This window comes from Oxyura jamaicensis, chromosome 1 (assembly GCF_011077185.1).
Source record: "Oxyura jamaicensis isolate SHBP4307 breed ruddy duck chromosome 1, BPBGC_Ojam_1.0, whole genome shotgun sequence".
NCBI classification, from domain to species: Eukaryota; Metazoa; Chordata; class Aves; order Anseriformes; family Anatidae; genus Oxyura; species Oxyura jamaicensis.
Window position 1 is genome coordinate 157,152,587 of NC_048893.1, and position 13,979 is coordinate 157,166,565.

The 13,979-nt window shown below is 32.9% G+C and overlaps 1 long non-coding RNA gene across 1 annotated transcript in view; it reads left to right on the forward strand.

Annotated features, from left to right (window-relative positions):
* The window catches only part of LOC118163229, a 23,102-nt gene extending 9,994 nt beyond the window's left edge, over positions 1-13,108 (forward strand). Inside the window, exons 2-3 of the long non-coding RNA XR_004748933.1 lie at positions 9,277-9,396; positions 12,949-13,108. This is a non-coding gene — a long non-coding RNA (uncharacterized LOC118163229). The remainder of the gene's footprint in view (positions 1-9,276; positions 9,397-12,948) is intronic.
* The last annotated feature ends 871 nt before the right edge of the window (positions 13,109-13,979 follow it).

Consider the following 13,979-nt stretch of genomic DNA (forward strand, 5'->3'; position numbering starts at 1 on the left):
TTTATTTTATTTTATTTTATTTTATTTTATTTTATTTTATTTTATTTTATTTTATTTTATTTTATTTTACTATTTTTTCTTAATTATATTATTAAAATGCCCTGTTTTCAATTGTATTGAATATTAGGGTCCACTCACAAACACATACATGAAAATATAACATGAAACACTCTGTTTGAAAGAGATGGCTTTCCACTTTCACTGATACCTTTGCAGGATTTATAATTTTTTAATTATTATTATTATTATTTTCTGACTGCAGGAAGTTTTGACTTATTAAACTATTACCTAATATTCTTAGTAAATTATTGGTTATACTAAACATTTTTTCATGATGATGTATATTGTGTATTCAATTGAAGTAATTCTACTTTTTCATTTCCAGACCCTATTTATTCATTCTTTAGCTGGATTTGCCATATTTCTGTGCAATACTTCTTATGTCTTACATATCTTCTGTGTATTTGTAATATGCATAAAAGTTCTTAATATTTTTATAGTCTGATTTATTTGTTTTGGTATAGATTCAGAGGTACATATAAGAAATGCATTATTAGCAGAGAAGAAAATTCTTATAATGTTTCTTTTCCAAAAACTATTTCATACAGGAAAAAAAAAAGAAGGAAAAAAAAAAAAAAAAAAGTATCTCTAAATGTCGATAAAGTTCCTGAAACAATTAATGACCAAGTCTTAAATATCATATTCTATCTTTATTCTGAATCCTTTCAGAAGCATTTAAATTGTATACTGTGTGGCATTTGAGATTGTACAGTGTAAATTTAAGTCTTCTTAAAGCAAAAAAAGAAAATTCTCCTTATAAGAAACTATTGAAATATGAGCTGTTGTAAATCTCATTCACTCATTCATGATCTTCATGAAGTATAACAGATCCACTAGAGTGAAAGGAAATATGAGTAATGAGCCCTCAGTGTTGTCTGAGAGCTCATTATATATTTCAAAATACATTAGCTATTTCATGTGAGAGTTAGGAGAGAGGAGGGAAAGATGATTCTAGATGATTCTGTGATTCTGTGAAGATATTTGGACAAAGTAAACTCTCACCCGTGAGTATGGTTCCTGAGGCTGACACCTACTTCTGTTCCTAATTTTGAAAATAGAAAAGATGTCTTAATTACATGTATTGAGGATCAAATCCTAAAGTTGTTCAAGTAAAGAAATTGTAATCTTACTTGATGGGTCATAATAATTATGTGTTATCATGAATATTCCAATTGGAAATAATGTAGGTATCCTGTCAGCAACAGGTGAAACAGTACTTTTATTTATTTATTTTTATTTTTTTTTAAAGACCTCACTCTGATCCCCCAAATTCTTTTTATTTAATATAAGAATATATATATATATATTTAAACAAGTTTAGAAATACAAAGAAATATAATGGACTATATTGTTTCATACTTATGAATGCAGGATATTTCATAGAAATTATACAGTTCTTTGCAAAGGGAAAGAGACCGTCTCTTTTAACTTTGTCAAGGAGGAAGATCTAGGCTGAATTTTAGCTGAGGAATGTATAGCAGGTTACCATGCATACTCTTGATTATAGAATCACAGAATCATAGAATCGTAAAATCATAGAATCATAGAATCATTAGAGTTGGAAAAAGACCTTCAAGATCATCTGGTCCAGCGATTACCCTACTACCAAATGTGCACTAAATGTGGGTGCACTTAACCATGTCCCTAAGCACCAAGTCCAACCCCCAGGAGACTTAAACACCCCCAGGGACTATGACACCACCACTTCCCAGGGCTACCCATTCCAATGCCTGACTACTCTTTCTGAGAAGAAATGTGTCCTCATTTCCAAAGTAAACCTCCCCTGGCACAACGTGAGGCCATTTCCTCCAGTTCTATTGCTCGTTATCTGTGAGAAGAGGCTGAGTCCCATCTCCCCACACCTTCCTTTCAGCAATAAATTCTCCCCTGAGCCTCCTCTTTTCCAGACTAACCAATCCCAGTTGCCTCAGCTGCTCCTCATAAGACTTGTGCTCCAGGCCCTTTACCAGCTTCAGAGCCATGCTCCGTAGCCCTGCTTCACCGTCTTCATAGCCTGTAACACACCTTGTTAAATCACAGATATTGAGGATCAGAAGACAAGCAGCTACAGTTGCCTGTTCAAATCATCTGTGCATTTCTACAGATTAAAGAACAACCAACCAACCAAACAAAAGGATAATTAAAAAGGATGTTTTAGGTTATATTACTAGGTGCAACAGGCAAGTATATTCCCTTACTATGCTTCATAAGACTTTACTCAATGTAATGTCAATCACTCAACACAATATCCTAGCATTCTATGTTAGCTCTTCAAAGAGATGATGGCACTTCTGCATGGATACAAAAAGCATGGAATGGTAGTATATCAGGAAAAACATCCACTTTAATCTTCTAAATATATAAAGCAGTTCTCTCAAGGTACCACTAGCAATGAATAAATGAAGCAAAAATAGTTACAGCAGATGTAGCATTCCATTTTTATTGGACAAATTTACTTTATCTCATAGTGAGCATATTTAAAAAAAAAAGTCAATAAAATTAGATCTTGGATAAGTTAATTCAAGCAAATATCAAACATTTAATATACTTTTCAGTTTCCACAAAATTATAGTCATTACTTTTGTCGCAAGTAAATGACCAGATTTAAATTCAAATTATTTGTCCCAGAAAACTTTTCCCCAGGCTAAAACTCAGCATATGTCTCAATGCTAAGGAACAGTAGTTTTGTTTGTTTGTTTGTTTGTTTGTTTCTTTTTTCTTTTTTTGTTTCTTTCTTTTTTATTTTTTTTTTGGGGGGTGGGGGGGGAGTTGGTGGTGATGGTTAGTTGGTTGGTTTGCTTGGTTGTTTTTAGTTTAAAAAAATGTGCAAACATAAGAGAAAATTACAGTTTCAGATGGATTTCTGAATTCAGTTAACTAGGAAGTATCATTTTATAATGGGGATTATAACTCATGCTGCCAAATAATCTGTAATGTGGTCTAATCCTTTTTATTATCTTAATAAAAAGTAAAATGTGTTTCACAGTACCTCAGTGAAAAAGCTTTTCAGGATTTTTTAGCACAGGGACTCAGCATACTCATGTGCATTCTCCTACACTTATCTACAAGTTAATACCTTGATCTTGCAATAAATGTCATGCAGGCTGAACACAGCTTTTAATCCCTCTATAAAACTGAAAACTTACATCAATGAGGGTTTATTTTAAAGACAAGTATGTTATTTGACTGCTTTACCAAAGAGAAAATAAGCAAGAAAAAAAATATAAATCACTGTAATGAACTTTTCAGTCACCTTTTTTTTTTTTTTTTTTTGCCTTTTGTTGTTGTTGTTGTTGTAACATAGAAAAGCCTGTCAAGAAAAACAAGATACTTTCTGAGTATCTCAATGATTTAAACTATTAAAGTAGGCAAAAAATGTTCCTGTCCTTCTAGTGCTTCCTTCATATTCCTGGCAACTGTACAACTGAAAAATCAGCAAAACAAATAATTATTTGACTAATATTTGAGTTGGTTTATATATATATATATATAAATAAGTTACTTATTTTATGCTTAAAAACTATATTTCATCACAGATATCTGAACTGAAATCAACTAAATAATAATAGAAGCCAAAATGTTGATAAAATACTTATTTTAAATATAAAAGTATGTATGGCTTTGTTAGCTACTAGAAGCAGCTCTCGAGTAAGCATTATGGTAAAGCTGTGGAAACCTTACAGATGAGTATAATATTTCAGTAAACATGCTGATTTCCAGTAAAACCCTGGAAGCTTTTCTCAGTTTAACTACATCTCTTTCTGGAAATTGGAACATATTGAAATGTTTTTAATATTTTGGTTTATATTTACATTTGGATTCTTTATTAAGTAATTGAATACTTTTAGTTTCTGATTAAAAACAACCTCTTCTAGTAAAATACACAAATAGATATGTGCATACTATTTTCCTACAACACAGGAAGGATGTCCTACAGGTTATTCTTATATGAAGGACTACAATACTTTCTAGATGAAAAAATAAATAAATAATATATATATATATATATATTCTGGTTTAGGTAATGAGAAAATATTTTAGGTGCATATACTTAAATAAGCAGGTGTATTTCCAGATAATTTAATGAGCTAACTTGTGAGAAAACTTTAGATATTTCTAAAACTATGTATGTTTTGCTGTTTTCTCTGTAAGTAACTAAAAGTTATCATGCTCTGCTCTCATTATTGGCCATAGAGCTTCAAATCATCAAAGCACGCTGGAGTGAAAATGTTTACAGATATGTTTTCTGTTTTCAGAATACTGTGATTTTAGGTGTAAGTACCTCCATATTAACTGTTTCTTAGTACATAACACAAGATGTTTATGTGTAATTTAATTATATTTTTTATTCAGTGTACTCAAGAATACTTAGCTTAGAACGTTGCCCTAACACTGCTGCTGCCTAGACACACCATGAAAAATGAATATAAGCTATCAAGTTACCAGATAACTTAAAGCTTATTTTTCATGATTTTTCTAAGTTGCAATTCTTATAATACTCTGCAGCTACTATCTGCTATTACTTCAGCATAACAGATTTAATTTGACATAACTGACTTGAAAAGTTTACATACTTGTAATAAATCATAGAATCATAGAACAGCTTGGGTTGGAAAAGACCTTAAAGATCGTCTAGTTCCAACTCTCCTGCCAGGGACAGAGATGCCACCCCCTTGATCAGGTTGCCCAGGACCTAGTCCAACCTGGAAACCCTGGGCACATCTGGGATTTGATGTTTAAAATCCTTTCAGATACCATCATTTGCTTTTGTTTTGTCCATAATATTTACAAATGTAATTAACTTACTTTGTTCACAGGAAAAAGTTCAAATATATTGAATAAATATTGGTAGCTGCTGATAACACAACCTTTCAGCTAACTGAAGCTTGTACATTTTTTTCCATTCAGCATTAAGACAAGTTGCAGGAATAGAATAGAAATTGACTTAAGGTGCCCCCATCCTCTTGCCTACCCCCAAATAAATAAATAAATAACTTATCCACTGGAAATTGAAATTTTCCCTTCTCACCTGACCATATTCACTTTCAAAGGAATTTTATTATTTGATGAATCCTTGTTACACCTTGCTGATTTTTTATTTATTTATTTATTTATTTATTCTGGGTGGGGGAGAGAGGAGGGGGGGTTGTTTTCATATTCTTTCATGAATATTTTAATTCATATTTTAGATAAACCATCAAAACGGAACTTATCGGTTTTAGCAGCTGATGCATCTTCATTTCATCCTTCCTGGACAGTGATGATACTTTGTTATTTTCAAATTGTAATGTATTTACAACATTTTTCTATAATCTGAATTTCTAACGGAGAAAAAATAGCAAACCTCATCTAATTGTGAGAAGCAGCTGAGAAGGAAAGAAGAATTAAGTTTCAGTTTTTCATAGGTATGTAGGTTTGAAACACTCCAGGACAGTCTGTTGCCGGGCCCCGCCCCCCCCCCCCCTCCAGTTGGTCCTGTGACATAATTGTCAGCTTCTCAGGTTCCTGCAGTATGCTAGAGCACTTACAGTGGTATAGGATACCTGCTTGTGGGTAGCTGAAGCACACCTAGATATGTGTTACTTATTAGGTACCTATTATAAATTAGGTACCTATTTAATCTGTAGACATCTATATGAAAACACCTAAATTTGAGTAATTTGAAAGCTGAATTCTAGCCTGATAGACATCATTTAATAGACATTGCAAAAGACCTTTTATCTTCTTCTTTATGTAGAATCTTATATCAGTATGTTTTCCTATACATCAATGTGTTTTCAGCTGTATGCAGAATGATGACGGGGTCCTCCAAAACACATATTTCTCACAAATCTCTTCTTCCCAAGAAAAATGGATATAGTAAAGGTATCAGAATTGCAGTCATGATTAAAGAAGACAAATATTGTACTTCTTGGTTAGTATCAGAGATAGGGAATTAACTAGCAAAAATAACATCTTAAAAACTCAAACATAACGTCACAAAAATGGTGCTTGATGAGAAAAATAGCAGTGAATATATATGAAAAATGTAGATGGAATGAAAAAAAAAAAAAGAAAAACACAACTTGATTTTATTAACTATTATTCACAGGAAAAAATATTGCTCATAATGCAACCCAGTCATACTGAAGATTTTAGAACTATGTACTGAAATTTCATAGTTCAGGAGAAAAGAAGTAAAAAGGAGAATTATCTAAAATTGCTTGTACAGTATTTGGGAAAAAAAAAAGTCATTTTCAAAAGTTATGTACAAATGTATGAGTATTAATTTATATCATAAGTATATCATAAGCTCAGTGAGACATATTTATATAGCTATACACACATTATTATTTTTTTCTGTAGCTAAAATGAGAACTAAAAACAAAGGCCATAAGATCCCTGATGCTCTTACATTATTATATTTTTTAATTTTTAATTTTATTTTTTTTTATTAAGAATAAAATTGTCTGCTGAGGACACCTGTCTTTTTGTGTCTGTGCAGAACCATAACTCTTGTATTTAAAATGAGTGGAAGAGAGAGTAGATCTTAAAAAATCTCAAATGAATTTGTCTCAACAGCCTCTAGGAGGAAAAAAGCACATGTTCAAGTCATCTCATTGCAATTTGCCATTGCAGAAATTATATTACTTTTAAATGGCTTCCACAGAAAATAGCCTTCCCTGATACATCAGTCAAGGTACTTCAAAGCCAGGACTGGAGACTGGAGATCTTTGTGAGCCCTGAATGACTACAGCCTAAATCTAGTGAAAGTCTAATGTTCTTCAACAGAAAGACCATATTTTTAATTATTTCTTCCTAATTTTGCAGGGACTGAGGTATTTCCATAGTGACTTCAACGGCCTTTTATTTTTTATTTTTTCCTATTCAAAACATGATACACAGATTAATTTCATTAAAATCAGAATCGCTTTTTGATTAAGAAACACCCTACATATCATTATCATGAACATGCTGATTTTTCAAATAAATCAGTGAAGGCTTTGCTAAAACATTTCCTTTAATATCAGGAAACAAGAATTTGTGCACCTCTTTGAAATGTGAGGGTTAAAACTTCCACTTGACACTTAAAAGAGGGCTGATAGATGAGCTAAGATTTTGTTCTTCATCTGTTTTTGCTATGTATAATCCTTTCCCTTCAGTGTACTGTATAGGTAACATTATATAAGCTGGAGAAAATCCGTTTTTTATGACTTCACATACTAATGTCTCCTGATTTTTACTGTCAGGTTACATTCACATCATTTAACCTATATGATTAGACAGATGTGTCTTGTGATGAGAGTGGGCTTTTGATGTTGACAATGAAGGGTGTACCTCTCTGTACTGCAAAAGTAAAAAAAAAAAAAAAAAAAAAAAAAAAAAAATTTCACTGTTAACCTGCTCAAACCCAAAACACATGCATCGTAGTTATTGCATGTATACAATAGAGGCAAAAGTGGGATATCAGTCCATTCCACTATGCAGTGCATGGGGTTATATGCAAAGATAGTTTCAAGTATGAGAAATGTCAAAATTTGGAACATCTGAATTTAGTATGTTTTCTGATACTATATGCATAGCAATGCTTGATCAAAAGCCATTGAAGTTAACAGAAGTCTCTCTAATGTTTACAGTAGGTATATGATCAGGTCTATTATACATATGTACAGATGATATGTATATTGTGTACAGAACTTGATTTCCAAACAAGATTTGTCCTTGTAGTTTTTGAACTATTACAGAATACATTGCACTGATTCTGAGGACTTCACTTCAATTAAAAGTGAATAAGATCCTTAAATGAGAAAGATAGAAGGTTATAAAATCAGAGAAAAAATAGCAACCAGCAAGACTGTAAATGTATTTTGTATGTGGAAATTATCCTACATACTATAGAAATAGATGTTCAGTCTAATTAATATTGTTGGCCAATAAATTACACTTTGAATTAGTTGGGCAGTATAAAGTATGTTTTTTTTTTTGTTTGTTTGTTTGTTTGTTTTGTTTGTTTTGTTAGTTTGTTTTTGTCTGTTTGCTATGTATTTTATCTATATTTATACCAGCCAGTGACATTAAATGGATGCATATTTTGCTTAATATAACTGTGAATTATAAAGGTGTTTGTTATTTATACCTAACTGGGGAAACTAGACACATTTAATTTTGCAGTGCTTACTAGTGACCAAATCATGCTGTTAATAGCTTTTTGTTTGTGTGTTTGTTTTGTTTTTATATTGTCATAACTGTCTTGGGCAAGTACTCTTTTTAATCATTTGAATTTCATCAGCATATGCATTAAAAAGCTAAAATGATTGCCATATGGAACTACATACTTATATATAAAACCTTAGCCCATTAATAAATATGGATAAATCAGTGTACAAATAAACCTTTTTTGTGATATTTACCAGGAAATAAATAAAATTAAAGAAATAATGAAACAAACTCTTGCACAGAAGTGATTAGACACTTAGAGAACCTTTGCAACCACTTCTGAAATTTTTGAAGGACATATATATTAGAATCCACAGTATCTGTATTCTATTGGTTTGGTACTATAACATTTGTTTCCTTATTATGTCTATATAATAATTATAATAAAATTTCATTGGATAATAAGATGAGTTATTTATAAGTTGCCATTAAATTAATATTGCATATCACTCTTAAATGAAGGAAAAATGAATATAAAAATATTGTCAAATCTAATCTGAAGTTCAGGAGGACAGAGTAACTAATATAGAAATGTATAATAATCATGTGTAAAAATAAAATATGGCCGACAATTTAGAATAGGATTTTACTTCACCATGATCTAGAACTTTGCAAATATTGACAGTGTATAATAAAAATGTTAAAATTTTCTATGGATCCTGAATTAAAGCAGTTGAAGATATTATCTGACAGAAAGAGTAAAATCAATGACATACCATATGTTATTGGAATAAGATAAATTATATGGTGGCTGGTTGATATGTATATGGATCTTCTATAAAGACTACAGCTATTAATTTGCAGCTGTTTAGAAGGAAAATATTTTTAAATAATCTTTTTATCACATGTAATCAGTTAAAAAAAATAGATGGAATTTAATGTGGTTTATGTTATCAATATTTTCAAAATGTAAAATACTATAAAACTTTCAAAAAACATCGCTTATCCTTTTTCACAGGATTTTCTATCATATTTGAATTCATTTTAGTGGAATCTCTGACTTTTAATCTTTGTCACTAGGTTTCAAATCAAAGATATTTGTGAACACTGTTGTTACACAACTATATGGTTATTTCACTTGGAGTAGTTACCTAACTGAGCCCTTACTTCAGCATTCAGCAGAGAAAGATATTTTAAAATGTACTAGCTAGTAAGTAACCAGATTGTAAGTTTACCTGCTAGTATGGGCTGTTGAGTTTTCACATAATTAAAATGTAATATTTATTGATTTGAGAGTAAAAATCCATTTTATTATTTTTTTTAATTTGTTTTGTTTGTTTATCAAATGTAAATATATAAAATGCTTATTTGAATAGCTGACTCATACAAAGAATAGCTGTGTACAGAAACAGAAGACATTAGTTGTCAATATTCTCTGTAATATTGAGATCTGAACTTCAGATCTCAATCTGAACTTCATTATGCTTTGGAGTTTTTCTGATACTGCAGTAAGGCAGCATACCTACCAAAGCATCTGTCTAGGTAGAAGTTATCTAGGCTTTGGGTGGAAGGGATTGAATTAAGCATCTGAACACTATCAAAAACCTGAAGTCCTAGTTTTGAAATCTGATTTTTGACTCAGGCTAGCGTACTTAATATTTGTCCATTCAGGAGACTTTCTGATGATTAGACATTTAACTTAGTAGGATTCATTCTTCAAAATATGGTATGAAATGCATATGAAGGTACATACCATACTCACATTTGTTTCTGTTTATCTGTTCCGAGATTTCATAGAATCATAGAATATTCCGAGTTGGAAGGGACCCATAAGGATCATCAAGTCCAACTCCTGGCACCACACAGGTCTACCCAAAAGTTTAGACCATGTGACTTAGTGCACAGTCCAAACATTTCTTAAATTCATACAGGCTTGGTGCAGTGACTACTTCACTAGGGAGCCTGTTCCAGTGCGCAATATTTTTTTATTTTATTTTTTTTTTACTTCACCAAGAGGGTGGTTCCACACTGACCACCCTCTCGGTGAAGAACCTCCTCCTGATATCTAGTCTGAACTTCCCTGCCTCAGCTTCACCCTGTTCCCGTGGGTCCTATCACTGGTGTTTATGGAGAATAGGTCACCCGCCTCTCCACACCCCCTCGCGAGGTAGTTGTAGACTGCAATGAGGTCCCCCCTCAGCCTCCTCTTCTCTAGGCTGAACAGGCCCAGTGACCTCAGCCACTCCTCATATGTCTTCCCCTCCAGGCCCTTCACCATCTTCATCGCCCTCCTCTGGACACTCTCCAACAGTTTAATGTCCTTTTTGTATTGTGGTGTCCAGAACTGCACACAGTACTCAAGGTGAGGCCGCACCAGCGCAGAGTAGAGTGGGATGATCACTTCACTTGCCCTACTAGCGATGCCATGCTTGATGCACCCCAGGATACGGTTGGCCCTCCTGGCTGCCAGGGCACACTGTTGGCTTATATTCAACTTGCTGTCAACCACAACCCCCCAGATCCCTCTCTGTGGGGCTGCACTTCAGCATCTCATTGCCAAGTCTGTATGTACGGACAGAGTTGCCTCGTCCCAGGTGCAGGACCCGGCACTTCATGCATGTTAAACTTCATGCAGTTGGTGATCACCCAGTTCTCCAACCTGTCCAGATCTCTCTGCAAGGCCTTTCCACCCTCGTACGAGTCCACAACTCCTCCAAGTTTGGTGTCGTCGGCAAATTTGCTCAAAACACCTTCTAGTCCTACATCCAAATCATTTATAGAGACATTGAAGAGGACTGGCCCTAAGATAGAGCCTTGAGGGACCCCACTAGAGACCTTCCGCTAGCCTGATGTGGCCCCATTTACCACAACCCTTTGAGCCCTGCCCATCAGCCAATTGCTCACCCATCGTAAGATATTTTTGTTAAGCTGTATGCTGGACATTTTGTCCAGTAGGATCCTATGGGAAACCATGTCGAAAGCCTTGCTGAAGTCCAAAAAGATCACATCAGCTGGTTTCCCTTGGTTGACTGGATGGGTGATCTTATCGTAAAAGGAAATCAAATTTGTTAGGCAGGACCTGCCTAACTTCAATTCAGAAATTGGAAATTTGGACTTGTTGATTTCAGTTTACAGGAATTCAAGCTCATATCTTATAGCTTGGACAGTAAAGTTTTTCGTTTCTCTTTACATGGATCACTGCATAAGAGGATGAAAAGCTAATAGAGTCACATGGAGATTAATCAGGAGGGAACATGACCCTGGAGCACGCAAGGCTGTAGGTAAAAAATAAAATAAAATAAAACAAAATAAAATAAAATAAAATAAAATAAAATAAAATAAAATAAAATAAAGCTTTCTAGTCACTACTGCCCAAGTTTGCAGTCCTGTCTACCCATGCTATATTAGTCACAGAATTAAAAATAACACAGAAAAGAGGAACTAGCAATGAAGTCTGCTACTTGCTAGACATCATCATCTCTGTATTTTGATGAAAATGAAAATGACTTTTTTTTTTTTTTTTTTTCCAATTTTTAGCTACATTTAATAAGACACCTCTTATGGGCCAATCTGGAATTCAATATCGTATGTGGAATATTGAAGCATATTGATTTTCTGGTCTAAATAATTAGGACACATTATGAAAAGTGTTTTTCAGACTAGAAAGCTATTGAAATGAGAACTTTAAGGACTTTTAACTGGATCGAAGCACCATCTTTATTTCCAATATAAGGATTTAAAACATTAGTTGTTTATTCAGGCAAGTTCAGTTCATCTTTGTGCCTTGTATCTTTGTAGCTGTAAGACATTATGTATAAATATGATGTATAGTTTCTTAAGATTCATAGATGTTTTTTTTTTTTCTCTGAAAGATAAAACCAGAGGTGAAACTTCTAAAGCCTCCTCCTAGATTTTAGAAAAATTTAAAAAACCCAGAACTGTGTTCATCCACAAAAATGACTTCAGCAAAATACTATTTAGAACTTTAAAACTTTGCAGTTTCTAAATTGCAGTTTTTTTTGTCTACAGTGCACATTTAATAAAATAAAAGTGTATATATGTGTATAAATGTTCTTATACATTTATGCATTTTTATATATAAAATCCCAGAACAACATAGAATAATAGAATCACAGAATCATACCTGATAGTTCCTGAAAGAGCCCTGATTATGCAATCATAGAATCACTCAGGTTGGAAAAGACTTCTAAAATCATCTAGTCCAACTTTTAACATCGTACTAAAATCCACCATTATAGCATGCTACTAAGTTCTAAATCCACACATTTATTGAAGGCTTCAGGGACAGTGACTCAATTCCTCAATAAGTGCTTGAAATTAACTTACTAGGTTATAGTAAAATTATGTATCAAAGTTTCTCAGTTCTACTCATTTTTCCTGAGTATTTATATAACTTACAGTATGTTGCCCCTGACAGCAAAAAAACTTATGAGAGACCTTTATTTTTCTTCTGTTGTTTGTACCTTGGAACAGCAACTGTGAGACTCCCAGACATCATCCAGATTTCCTGACACCCAAGCATCCCACACAAATGAGTAAAGCATGTTATGCATTCACCTGCAGTACTATTTAGAGTTCCCACACAAGAATATGTGATTGCAATGTCTGTACAAGTTAAATACGTATCACATATTAATTCAGATGTATTTAATTTTCTCTTTGTAAATTACTATTGCAATTTTTAACAGTTTCTCATCAGAATGATTTATTTATTTATTTATTACTCTACAGCCTGCCAGAATGCATCCCATCTCTCACAGAATATCTTTTGAAACCTGGTTGCCTAAGAGTAGGGACTTTCAAACCATATTTAGGTACTAAAGGAAATGGCCTGATTTCCTGCGATGGTGATATTAATGGAAATTGATGGAAACACATCTCCCGCAGTAATGTATGGCTTTTTTCTATGCTTCTTCTTTATTTTTTTTCCATTCTTGTGACAGAATTATTTGTACATTAAATTTTTTTCTTTTTTCTTTTTCTTTTTCTTTTTTTTTTTAGATCAAATGCAGCATTTCAAAAATAATTATTTTTCCTGTTTAGTTTGGAAGGAGAGAAAGGCAAAATGTCTGTTTGAAAGTTAAGGTAATCCATCTTCTTTCTTCTCTTTCAACCTCCTCTTTCCTTTCACCATTTGTAAACTATTAAGTTTTTAATTCTGTAATTTGCACATCTCTTGTCTGACCTTTTCTGGTGTCAATTCAACAGACCCAAAAGCAGGACAGCTGAACAGCTTATATATGTACAAGTTCTGTTTTACAACTGAAAAAAGTTACTCAAAACTAATTTTAAGAAATGAGCAGAGAAGTCAACAGAAACATTGATGGATATTTAGGCACCTCTTGATGTCCTCAAAAAAGTATACCACTGTTTTTCTTTTCATGAAATGAAAGTAGTGTCACAATAGTTTCAAATGCCCCCACTGAAGCATTGTTTAAATGCAGGGACCTATGCCACTTTACATACTCACAATGCATTTGTCTAGTCAATGTATAAAGGGTATAGAAGAGCTCTATCATGTTGTTGTTGTTTTATGTATATATTTTCCCTAGTAATATTGACTTAGTTCTTGAGAACATTCCAAAAAAAAAAAACAAACACAGTTACCTTGTCAGACAGACAGACTGCATACTCCTACACATACACCCACAGGAATATGTACCTTAGATAGGTTCATGGATACCTATCATGTACCTTAGATAGGTACATGATAGGTACATCCATGGCAGAATTTAAAAAAAAAAAAAATGGTTTAATACTCA